The sequence below is a fragment of the Diplotaxodon limnothrissa genome, linkage group LG14 (genome assembly GCF_057381915.1).
Source record: "Diplotaxodon limnothrissa isolate DT_005_m linkage group LG14, D_limnothrissa_male_GT1.1, whole genome shotgun sequence".
Classification (NCBI taxonomy): domain Eukaryota; kingdom Metazoa; phylum Chordata; class Actinopteri; order Cichliformes; family Cichlidae; genus Diplotaxodon; species Diplotaxodon limnothrissa.
Window position 1 is genome coordinate 20,162,707 of NC_140609.1, and position 12,222 is coordinate 20,174,928.

Consider the following 12,222-nt stretch of genomic DNA (forward strand, 5'->3'; position numbering starts at 1 on the left):
CCAGCCCAAACCAGTACTCCACCTCCACCTTGCTGGCGTCTGAGTCGGACTGGAGCTCTCTGCCCTTTACCAATCCAGCCACAGGCCCATCCATCTGGCCCATCAAGACTCACTCTCATTTCATCAATCCATAAAACCTTAGAAAAATCAGTCTTGAGATATTTCTTGGCCCAGTCTTGACGTTTCAGCTTGTGTGTCTTGTTCAGTGGTGGTCGTCTTTCAGCCTTTCTTACCTTGGCCATGTCTCTGAGTATTGCACACCTTGTGCTTTTGGGCACTCCAGTGATGTTGCAGCTCTGAAATATGGCCAAACTGGTGGCAAGTGGCATCTTGGCAGCTGCACGCTTGACTTTTCTCAGTTCATGGGCAGTTATTTTGCGCCTTGGTTTTTCCACACGCTTCTTGCGACCCTGTTGACTATTTTGAATGAAACGCTTGATTGTTCGATGATCACGCTTCAGAAGCTTTGCAATTTTGAGACTGCTGCATCCCTCTGCAAGATATCTCACTATTTTTGACTTTTCTGAGCCTGTCAAGTCCTTCTTTTGACCCATTTTGCCAAAGGAAAGGATGTTGCCTAATAATTATGCACACCTGATATAGGGTGTTGATGTCATTAGACCACACCCCTTCTCATTACAGAGATGCACATCACCTAATATGCTTAATTGGTAGTAGGCTTTCGAGCCTATACAGCTTGGAGTAAGACAACATGCATGAAGAGGATGATGTGGACAAAATACTAATTTGCCTAATAATTCTGCACTCCCTGTATGTTTCATTTACTTTATTTTTTTTAATACAGATTTTCTATAGGACAAAAATAACAATGCACATGTATGTACATAGCATACTCATTTTATTCACAGAGTCAAGCGGATGTTACAGCTGCTGTTTGCCTCTAAAATTACCCTTGTTGAAGCAGTGAGCAAAAGTCTTGTTTTAAACACAACAGGAGCCTGTGTCCTCCAGAAGGTTGGCCAAACCAGCAGCAAAACATAAGGCACATCACCCTGTGCCCTGTCGTGGTGACGTTAATGAAATAAAATAAAATAATAAATAATAATATCTCTTTGCAGGATACAGCCATGCTGCCCTTGAGTGCGGCCTTTATCAGGACTTTCAGGGACCAGTGAATGCTAATAAAAAATAAGTCTAAAGATCAGATTGCCTCTCTCAGATTCCCACCATAGACCCAAATGTTTGCTCCACATTTTATATGCATGTTAGACATTCTGTTCTGACACAGCTCTGAAGCATCTACGTGGATGAAAGAAGAAATTTTAAGAGTAATAGTGAATAGTTTATGGCAAGAAGTCAACCGTTTCTCACCATAGACATGTCTTTTCTTCCCTCGTAGCTCTGACCACAAAGGTTAAAAAAAATCACCCAAACATAAATATGCCTCGTCTACTGTTTGTTAGCATGTGGATGAATGCACGTATGCACACATGACACAGGCACAGATGTTGTTACAGCTGAAGAAGAGGACACTGACTAGAACAAGTTCCCAAATGTCACATGTCAAACAGGTCAGCGGTATGTTTGTTGTTAAGCTCTATTTCAACTTGTGAATGCGTGCAGACGCACAAGGTCAGACTAACTGTTTATACATCTGTTAGAGTGGCCGGGTGTACGTGGCTGCGCGTCTTGAATTTAACGAGAGCTGACTGAGATGATCAATTAATCTATGTTCCAACGACGATAAAGAAAATGCCACTTATAAACATTTTACACTTTTAATTCACTTTCCGTGTATGTTGGTAAAAATAATCCCATATTTAACATCAGAGTATCTCTGCAGTAAAATTGGATCTGTGAATAGTTTTATAAAGCCTTTTCCATCACCTCCGCTTAAGGGTAGTGGCTACATTAGCCAAAAGTCAAGCTAAGTTGCATTGTGGGTAGTGTAGATAATACATTTTCATATGAATATGCAGGAAACATAAAGAGTGGTCTCTCTGTACTTCTAATAGTCTTCATTATGATGATAATTTGTCCATCCTCTTCAGACAGATGGTATTGGTGACAAATGCTAAATGCTATTGTCAGTCTACAGTTTGCTACATTTGCTAATTAGAAATAAAATATAAAGTGCAACCAAAGCTGAATATTACTTGGTGCTCAGGTCCGACGGCTGTAAAACAAACCCAAATCATCACCCCTCCACCACCGTTCTTTACAGTTGGTATGAGGTGTTTGTCCTGATGTGCTGTGTTTGTTTTTCATCAAACATGGTGCTGTGCATTACAGCCAAACATCTGCACTTTCATCTCATCTGTCCAAAGGACATAGTTCATGAAATCTTGGTTTATTTAAATGTAACTTTACATCCCGTACTTGTTTCGTCTTTTTCAATTTTCAATTGTCATGAACTTTAACACTTAACATGCTTAAGTAAGGCCTGTAGAGTCTAAGGCTACGTTCACACTGCAGGCGAAAGCACATCAAATCTGACTTTTTTGACCCTCTGCGACCCATATCCGATCATGGTATGACAGTGTGAACAGCACAAATCCGATATTTTCAAATCCAATCTGGGTCACTTTCGTATGTGGTACTGAATCCGATACATATCTGATGTTTTAGAAAACGACTGCTGTTTGAACGGTCATGTCGCATTAAATCCGTCTTTTACGTCACTGACAAAGACAGACGCAAATTATCAGCGCCAGAGAAGCGCCCAAGAAGACATCGTGAACGCTTCCTGGCCGTCCAGTGTAGATGTTAGTGAAACTGTTGGGAAGACAACGTTGGAGAAACGTTGAAACTGCAGATTCTGACAGAAATCCGCAACTATCAATGAGTGATGTGTGCACATTGCACCATCTGACCTGGACTTGACTCCTGGAAAGATTGTAGTGTTACTAGAATCCTCCAGTCCAGCAAACTGCAAAACTATTGATTTTACAGAGGTTCTTAGATCAAATGCATTTGATTAGCAGCAACTAGTTGCTAATTACTCTCTTAATTGCTATGGAAACAATAAGAGTAAACTTTTTTCCACCGGACTGCATGGAGTCCATGAGTCTATTTCATAGGAGTGTATCGTATTACATCCTTCCTTTCTTTCCCCAAGTCTGTTATGGCAATCAAATTAAAGCAGTGCTTCAAAATTATGTTCAACTTATTAGATTATCCGAGATTTATTGCGCTCTCATAAACTCTCTGTCTGTTAAGGTTAGTTGTGGACAAAGACTAAACACTCCAGAGGAAAAGATAGGTAGCAAAAACCAATACTCACTCTCATTTATCACTGTTTTTGCTGTTTACCAACTCCTGCAGGAAAGATATGAAGCCCCATCTGCTAAAAAATCTACGTCGGCCGGCTGGTTGCTTACTGTGCCTGCTGCTGTGTCATGCTGTGCTGTGGGATTTTTAGAGTACTTTTGCTAGAGGCAGCAGCCTGCTTCAGCTGAAAAATGGGAACAGTGCATACTTAATATGATAATGTGAAAAAAAAATAAAAATCACTTACTCTCAAACTCTGGAGAAGTTTACACAATATTTCCTAAAAATGGGTAGAAATCCATTTTGTTTGCAGTTTGTGTTTTTCAACTGCCTCATGTCCGAGTCAAGTCAATGAAGATAATGCTTCACAAATACATACATGCACGTGTAAGAATAGTAGATCTGCAGGCAAAATAAATAATAAAAGGGGAACACGTCTCTTATATGGTCAGTATAGGTAACACATGTGCAACAAAAGTGATGTCGTTCTCTTTTATATAACTTAAAAAGAATACAAGTCAGTGAAGGTGAGGTCCATCTAAATCACCCTCATTAATACAGTGTATGCATGTAACAGTGAATCCCCAACTATGTAGTCTTACACAAACATGCAGCAGATGGTGCATCCCAGTTCTAATTAGCTGGGTGTTTGTAGTAATAATGGATTTCTCTCATAATTTATAAAGAATGATTAGATTATGGAGAAATCTGATTGGTTTAAATGAGTATCTAATGAGCGCATGGTAATGAGGTTACAGGATGTTCCAGGATGTAGTACTGAGAGCGTATCCTTAAATCACTCTCACCACACACGCACAGTCATGTATACTTTGTTTCATCAGCTGTGTGTCTGTGTCCTGCTGCTTCCTTTGAACACCCTTGGATTGACTCCAAACCACAAAACATAAAACATTGAATTAGATACAGTTGCTCTCTGGAGTTTTAAAAGGGATGCATTGTGTATTAGTGTGATTTCAGCTATGTAAAAAGAGCATTTTTCATCATTTTTCAAAAACACATTAGGTGTCCAAAGTGATAGATGATAGATATTAGATAAGTGGTTTAACGTGTTGGAGAAGACGCTCACATATTTCCTTCTACATATTTCTATCCATACTAAGGCACAAATGTTTAAACGACAATCAGAAATGTGCTAAAGTGGAAGATGTTTAGCTCAGTGAAAGTAGATCTGGGGGACAGTTTCTTTTGAAGTATGCATAGGCATGATGAGCATCCATACATCAGCGCTGCATTTATGATTCAGCAGGTTTGACAGAAAAAGTGTAAAAACCACATTTACGTGATTTAATTGACTTTGGATGTGGGATGGTTGTTGGTTGTTGTTGGAACCTCACAGTCTGAGTATTGTTGCTGAACACATCCACAGTGTACCCATCTTCTGATGGCTTTATAACTTCACCAGCACATTTGAGTCTGTGGCCTTCATCAAGGTCATCAAGGAATATGTTGAAAACAGCACTTTAAATACCATATACTTGTTTGAGTAGAAAAAAATCCTAATAGGAACAACCAATCATATGTGTCCAGCATACCCACCAATCTACTCAAAATTTTTGATTGTGCAGGGAAAAAAAGCAAAATAAGCAATCGTGTACATCTAATAAACTAATCCACCAATGGAGCGTAAGTGAGGATGGGTTGGGAATATGGTCATAGCATATAATTGAGGAGTGACCAATGTCCAGCCTTGGTAATGTTTAGTACTTAAAGAGAAAAAGTATTAATTTCAGTGGTGTGTTGTGATTTCATCATCCAGTGTTCCTAACATCCACTATGAAAGATCATGACTGTGCAGCCAACAAATTTGCAGCAACTGTGTGATGCTATCACGTCAACATGGACCAAACTCTCTGAGGAAGCTTTCCCGCATTGAATCAATGCAGAATTAAACGCCAAAAGAAGCTGATGCATTAATATATATATATATATATATATATATATATATATATATATATATATATATATATATATATATACACACAGACTGTGGTTAACAAAAAAAACAAAAAACAATTGCTGTCCTATACATCTGTGAGATTAACAAGTATGTCACATATGGTTGACCACAGCCAGTAAAAAAAAATGAATTAATGCATAATCTGAACTCTAATGCGTACAGTCCAGCAAAAATCCTCAAAAACACAGGAGGTGGATGTCTCTGAGGTGGTTACAAGCTCTTACAGACACACACATGTAAATAGACACAGAAAAACATGCAGACCCACACAAAGAGGTAAGGTTCAAAGAGCCTTACATGGTTGCCTCTGTGATCTTTTAATATGCATGGATCAGCACTAATCCTCGACTATCCTCATCCCGTTTCCACTCTGGTGACCCTGGTAGAACATTTCAGAGCGAGGCAGGATATGGGTATTATTGGGTCTTTGGGATAAATTCACCCAAGGTTTCTGTTTACTTGACGTCATGTCTTTTGTTCTCATTTGGCGCTTTCATTTGGTTTCTTTTGAATATTCCACTGTGCTGTAATACAACAGCAGGGTCTAAATAAGGGCTGTGGTGAAGAAAATTAGCATTAACCTGGAATAAGTGAATACTGTTTAAAGTTTTTACTGTGCTTCAAAGAGAAAAATGAAGAAAATGAGAGAAAGTGACTAAGAGAGTGATGTGCAAATCACCAAGAGATAACTGTGGTATGTGATGGATGAGAGAACGATGGAGGGAGGGGGAAGATTAAAGAAGAAAACAGGTGAGAGGGCTTTGGTGATTCACTATTGAGGACTATGCCCTTTTGGCTTAAAGTGCAGCAATGAAAACATTGCAAAGATACAAATATACCCCTGTGCTGGTTGGCAGTGTGGACACACCCTTTTAGCCACGTGATAGACCTGGAATGTGTCTCTAAAGCACTTTGGGTCAACCTCTGTTGTTTAAATGTGTTACAGCCTTTAAATAAAACACAAACAGGTTCAGACATTTTCCATATTTGAGGTATATTTTTTCATTACCAAAAACATTACTTATTTATCACAATATACTGATACTGCACTTGGAGGATAGAAAGAAAGTATCGATCATGTCACATTAATATCAATACCAGCATTGAAATTGATGCTATTGATACTTGGATCGATCCGCCCACCTCTGGCGTCTGACAGTTTATTGGCTGACAAAAACATCGAGGAAGACGAAGGTCAATCCTCGTCATCAGCATGCTGCCAACCACCAGGACAAAGCAGCTGCTGATTTTAAATCATAAATCTTTTCTTAGCATTTCGTTTTGTACACAAAAGATGGATATATAGGTGAAAGCAGTGAGAGAGTGCCTCATACCTTTCATTTTTCAAGTTATTTCCCATTTTATTCTTGCGATCTTTCGTTCTCGTGTCTTCTGTTAGTTTTCCTTTGTCTGTGTTTAAGCTGCCACATTTGTTCCCACTTCCTATACATGTGCCTCCTGTCTTTCACCTGCCGCTCAGCGTCCCAGCATTTCCCAAAAGTCTTGTTAATATGAAGTGTATGAACCTTTGGAGTGTTTGTGGGTTTTGCTTTTTGCCTCTCCCTTGTTGGCTTTGTTTATCTTATTTACTTGTGCATGACCGCTGCCTCTCTGGATTAAGGATATGGATTTTGGATTTAACGTTGTCTCTGGTGTTATGTGTTTGGGTCTTCCTCCTCTTTGAATTGGTGCACTACATTCTCACCGCAGTCGGGTAATCAAAAATTGAAGAAAAACTATTGAAGGGAGGAAAAAAAACACAGCCTATCTCTGCATTTTGGGTTTTCTGAGAGTAAAATCAGAAGTAAAGATGACCATTAGGCACTGCTGCAGATGTTTAATAACAAGAAAAATTATTATAAGAGGCCTGATTAAATTTTACTAGTAAAGTCTACATATTGATGTAGGAAATAAAGGTGTTGGGTTATGAACCAGTTCTCTTACAGGGTTATGATTTAACCCTTGTATGGTGTTCGGGTCTGTGAGACCCGTGTTCAGTTTTTTTCAAAAGAAAAATTAAACAATTAATTATTTTTTCACGTGTAAATGTGTTGTGTCTTTCCACTCACTCCACTTGATTATAACTGATTTATTTATAACATTTTATATAAAAGAAAAACGAGAAGCACATTAATTCATAAATGTGATCTAACAAAGGTAAAGGGAAAAAATTAACCATGTTTGCTGTTCATATGTCTTGTAATTGGGATGAAGTAAACATCTGTTGAGTAATTTAACATAAAATTGTTTGATAGTGTTAATTTGGAAAGCCAAAACTCTAGCGGGTCCACCAGACCCATGAACACTGGCTGAGTAACAAAAATACGAACACCACACAAGGGTTAATATTTGTCAGGATGTGACTCTGGGCTTCGGCAGTAACGCTACAGTTTAAATTTGGAAAGATAAAATCTTTGTGTTCAATTATTATTATTTTTTATCTCCATTATAGTTTAAAGCCAGAGCCACTGTACAGCACATTCTCACCACACATTCTTATTTTATGAAATTTAACTGTGAGAAAAAGTGTACGTAGTGGCAATTCTGCAGTCTTTTGGGGCCACCGTGTTTATTTCCAGACCAACCTGACCTGCTAGCTATGCTATATAGTGTCCCAGTGTCACCAGGCTGCTCTGGCAGACAGTTTAAAAGGTATAGTAAATAACTTTTTGAGGTTATTTAATAGGGAATATAATGTAAATATGCATTAAGTTTGAAGTTCATTTGAACCTTGACAGCATGCTGTGTGACAGTTTAAGGCAGAAAGAGAAGGCTTACAATCGGGCTAATTTTTGTATCTAATTTCTGCATAAAATACAAAAACATGAAATTGTTTTAACAGCAACATTGTAACAATTACAGCTAGGAAAATTAAAGATTTCATTAACCCTAGAACACTATCGCTGGGTGATTTACACCCGAGAAAATACATTTATATGATTTCACTCTCCTGCAGCTGTTTGCGTGTCGAGGAGCCTGTGCCATCACCAGGGAAGTCTCAAATGTCCCAGGAATGGGTGGACCAAAGACCAGCTTTCCAGAGTCATTATTTTGTTTTAGGAGTCTTATTTTTCATTTTGTTAGACATGGCACAGTTGAAAGTAAAAGAAGACCACTCTAATTTGTCATGTGTTGTCATATTTTGATATATTTGATTACCTTTCATTGGTTATATTATATCGGGTAAAAATCACCCGGCATTAGTGATCGTGTTACTATTTATAGCGATAGTGTTCTAGGGTTAAAGTAATTCTTTAGTAATGGATAAGACAAAAAAAACCTTCTCAGACTACAAAAAGGCTAAGCATGATGCTTTTGAACACAAATCACAGTTTTTAAGGAAGAGTACAGTTTATGCGCAACCTTTTCTTAGAGGTCAGTCAATTCTGCTATATTTTTTCTGCCATCATTTTTCCCACAGAAATTCTCCCAAGAGGTCAAGTAGAGCACACCATATGCTCCTCAATGAGAATCAGAGAGCAGAGGATTTCCTCTACAGATCCATCCATGAATAATAACTACATAATTCATTCAGATGCACATACCCTCACCCCACAACAACATAATTCCCTGTTGAACTGCTAATACTATCAGAACATATAACTCCTACTTAATTGAGCTAATACGACTGGCACAGTGTGAAAATAACCTGACCTTTGTTCATTCATTCTTACCTACATTGTTTGCGTGTGATTTCCATTAGTACCTGCTCGACGTTATGCCGAAGACCACATTCACCCACCTGATCAGTGAAGATGATCTGCACGAAATATTCAAACCTCCCAGAGCCAATTAGGGTAATGGGGGTGTATTTGCATAGTTAGAAGGAAGGGGGAAAGATAAAGGGAGAAGGGACAGATGAAGGGCTGGAGGGATGGAGGAATGAGGAACAAAGGTAAAAAGAAAGGAAAACATCATTGGAAGGTTCATAAAAATCTTTGCAGGCTTCTGGCTGTGTCGTGTTCATTGACTGTTACAACCAAAGCTGTCATCACATTACCAGCAGCACTGCAATATCTGAGAGGATTGATACAGTAAAATACACAAAATAAGCAAAAATAACTTTTAAAATGTTACATGGAATTGATATTATTTAATGCATTGAATGAAGGCTGGAAAAATTTGGCAGATAATAGTAAACTTAAACTCTAGTTAGTGAGAGACTATGCATTCTTTGAGCATCATAGCAAGCAGACAGTTTGTTGAGTTGAAGAACATAAGACACACAGAAGTTAGAGAATTAAAACCTTTGGGTACTTTTAGAAAAATAAGTAAAATACTTTTATTTTGAAGACATTGCAATTATTCAGCAAAGAGATCATTTTCCTTTGCAGCACATGTATGATCCTTCAAATTGCTTTCATAATGTTATTGATTGTATTGGTTCTGCATTTCAACAGGAACAGCCTTTATCTGGTTCAATGAAACAGCCCTGCTATTGAGCGCATATACTCTCTGTTACATTGTCAGAACAAACTGAGATGTTTAAGCCGAACTGAACCGTCATTAATGTGTAACGCTTGTCAGCTTCTGTTTTCAAACACAACTTTAAGGTGGAGAGAAAAAAATGTCTTGATGCATGCTCAATCATCCAGGTAAGTAAAGGGAAAGCCCATCTCTGAATCGAGGAGGGGGCCTAAGGATACATCTTACACCATCTTACAATGCTGTGTGAGTGACAAAACATTTCTCCCACCAAAAACGCTACGTCCATTTACGTCCGTTTTGGGATTTAAGGTGGAGAATGAATGGTGATAGGGAGCTTCAATAGTAACAAGACAAATTTATTAAGACATTACTTTTCGATTGTTTATCTTCTGATTTAGAGATTAACACATCCACACGTCTGCACAAGCCTGCAGGAAGGTGTCACACTACCTAATGCTGTGATTGCTACTGAAGTGCAAGCTCAAAACACTAAAGGCCTATATAATAAGTAAGTGTGACAGTGCTTTAAACTTGCATCGCTTCCAGCAGCCAGCAGGAGGCGACCTCTCTGGCAGCACAAAGATGTTGAATTTTTGTTTTTTTTTAATACAGCGCTATTTTTATTTCGTTAAAAAGGTAACAAATGCCTTGTGTTGCTACAAACATTTCGGGTCTTAGTGAGATCTACCTCTTGCTTGTCATTTCCACTATGAAAAAAACAGGATATTGGCAGACAAAATGCTAAAGGCTCCAAAACAGCAGGTAACAATGCCCGTGGCTCACGGTGGTACCATCCCCTTATACAGCCTGAGAGAGTTGGCAGTGATGTCACCTGGTCTCTGCATATTTAATCATATTATATAGTCTGTAACCTGTACACCAGGAGCACAGAAAAACAAGAATGAAAAGCAACAGGAAAATGCAGACACAGGGTATCACACACAACATAGCAATGATTGAAAGTGATTACTCTTAACAGCCTATAAACTGGCTACAGCTACTCATTCAACTATCAAGTGTCACTTTACCTTAAACCTGCCTGTTTCAGAATTAAGTGTTAATATTAATCCTTGAGCATCTCTTTTCTTGAAGAAGTAAAGTTTGGTCACAAGATGTTCACACAACCTCTAAAGTGTCAAATTTGATTTGGTATAATAATAAAAATAACAATAAAGTCTACTTTTTGTTACAATTATTATTTATGCTAATATGATTTTAGTTTTTAAATTTTACCAGAGTTGCACACAAACACCGTCTCACACACTCATTGACATGTCATCGCACGCATTCACAGTAACAGCCACAGGCTTTGTTCCTTATTAAAGATACTTGGTGTTTTTTATTTACATCATATAAGACATAAGATGTGCCCTTAATGTCAGTCAGAAACCAACAGTTGTCATCATGCCCCTTCCATATACAGTGCACCTAATTCCAACAGCAGGGTCAAACGGGGTTCATTTCCAGGTTCAGTTTTGCTATGTTTACAACATAAAACACCAAAGTACAAGAGCCTCTGCAGACTTTTGAATGTGATTATAAACCACTGGGTCTCAAATGAAATGATTAATTAGTGCTAAATTAACCTATGGAAGCTACTATTTCTCAAAGGTTGGAGCTGAACATAGAAATACAAATCTTTTGGCGGACCCAGGCATCAACCCTCATTTGTTTCTGCTGTTAAAACTAGACAGTTAAAACAAGCAAAGTCCAGTTTCCCATCATCTTTGACCCTTTGTACTGTATGTCAGTGGGGGTGAAGCTGAACTTGGCAACAAAACAGTTTATAACAATGTCCTGCAAAAAACATAGCAACTTTATTCTTCAATAAAAATGATATTTTCATGCTATTTCAGTTAAAGAAAATGTTTCATGAATGCATCATCAAACAAAATCATTTAATTCAGTAAAACACAGAATGAAAAAGTAACAAAAGTGTCTATATTTTTTAAGTTCTTAAAAAAAGAAGAAGAAGACATTACCGAGCGCATGAAGGTTTTGTGGGACAGAGGTGCGTCGAGAAAACCAGCCTGCCTTTAGATGGATGAAACATACTGACAGAAAGTATAAAGCTGAAATAAAAAATAAGGACAACAAAGCAGAGATTCTTGTTTTGCTACAACTCACAATTCACTTTGGAATTATACCAAAAAGAACCTGCAAAGTAATCGTAATACAATTTCAGGTTTGTTTGTTTTTTCCCATTTGGAATACATTACATAATTAAAATTGTACAGATGTTGCTAATAAGTGGTGTTTGTAGTATCTCCTATTTTTTGACCCACACACGCACAAAGTCACGCAATCAGGCACGCAGACAACAGCTGGAGGAGTCATGGATGTATTTGGCTTTGTCTCACTGGATGTTGGACCCTCACACACTGACTTAACAGTATTTGTTCATGTTCATTATTTGAGACAATTTATACACTATAGCTCAGTTGTATTGCCATTGTTACCTTAAAGAACGCCTGTGTGTGAGTAAGTCACCGACTTGTGCATTGGTGTATCACTGTAAAGAATCAGTACCTGCAACACCTCTGCTTCTAAATAGACTTGTTAGATCAGGCCAAACATTTATTATT